We start from the raw sequence: 1,352 nt of genomic DNA, 5'->3' as shown, positions 1-1,352 counted from the left end.
TCACAAGACACAAATCGACGTCGCTTTCATCCCATCCAAAGCCATTGGTTGAGGAGCCCACTATAAACAGCTTCGAGTCTACACAATGGAGAAAATTCAACGAGAAATAGAGCAAGTGGACGAGAAGACATTACAACTTCCGACTATGAATATGTAAACAAAGGGCAACGAAATGAAGACATAGGTACGGAATAGATGGATGAATGGATGGGTGTATGCATACAGGGGGCATAGGTTTGGGGATTTGTGATTTCAGTATTAGAGCAGGGAACACTGGGCAGAACAGGTGAACCGTCAATTGAAGGTGCACAACGAACAGATCCATGAACAAAGAAAGTCACGCCTAACTATCACCATAGGCAAACCGTTGGATTTGCCAACGCGTAACCAATTCGTCACTGTTCAATCAACTGACGACAGGTTGAGACTTTAAAAGCATGACGATGGACACAGGTGAGTGGGAAACAGATCGACTGACACGCGAATCCACAATAACTTAGTAATCAACGGGACGATGCAGAATAGCAGTATCATATCAAAGCGAGGATTGTTCATAATAGCATGAGGATACATATATCCTAGCCGTATACACAGACCTGAAATACTCGACAAACTTGTCAATGAACCAGCCCAGCTTGAACTCACTTGGAAAGACAGTCGAAATGGTTGAGTGGAGGGTGTCTTGAAGGTGCACTTTGCTCTCATACGTGTCAATGGTCTGACGTTTATCTTGGAAAAACTCTTCCATTTGGGTTGAGAGAGCATCAGAAGAGTTTGCTGTGTAGTCGTTGCTCGACCTAACAAACTTCGCAACCGCCACCGCCCCACATACTACCGCCGCTGCACCACCAGCTATCGCCGCGGCCGTCATCAACGACGAGAGATTAGGAGACGAGGGCCGTCTACCGTCGTTCTTGCTATTATTATCCTTCGAATTAGACATCGTGCAATCACTAAAGATAAAAGTTATCTACCGTCAGTGCAGACTACCCAAGCCAACAAAAATGCAACATCCCTTGTCAGCTGCCTTTAATTCTACAAAGTTTACAGCCTGCACGACAGCAAGTACAACCGCATGTGTACATTTGTGTCGAAAATCAGGCCACACATAGAGAGGCAGCAACTCACCGTATGGGAAGAGAAGTGGAAGCAGTGGCCCCAAGCCAACTTTCTTGATAATGTTTCCGACAGCAAATCAAGTCACGCTTTTATCGCCGCAAAACGAGTGCACCTGGTTCAGGAACGCGTTCAAACAAAAACTCTCTTTTCTTAAGATATCAGTCACAAATATTTGACATGTGGAAAATATCCAAACTAGGTTCTTGTTTTTATACATTTGGAATATTAAAGGG

This window comes from Echinococcus granulosus (genome assembly GCF_000524195.1).
Source record: "Echinococcus granulosus chromosome Unknown EG_S00184, whole genome shotgun sequence".
Classification (NCBI taxonomy): domain Eukaryota; kingdom Metazoa; phylum Platyhelminthes; class Cestoda; order Cyclophyllidea; family Taeniidae; genus Echinococcus; species Echinococcus granulosus.
This window is presented reverse-complemented; position numbering follows the sequence as displayed.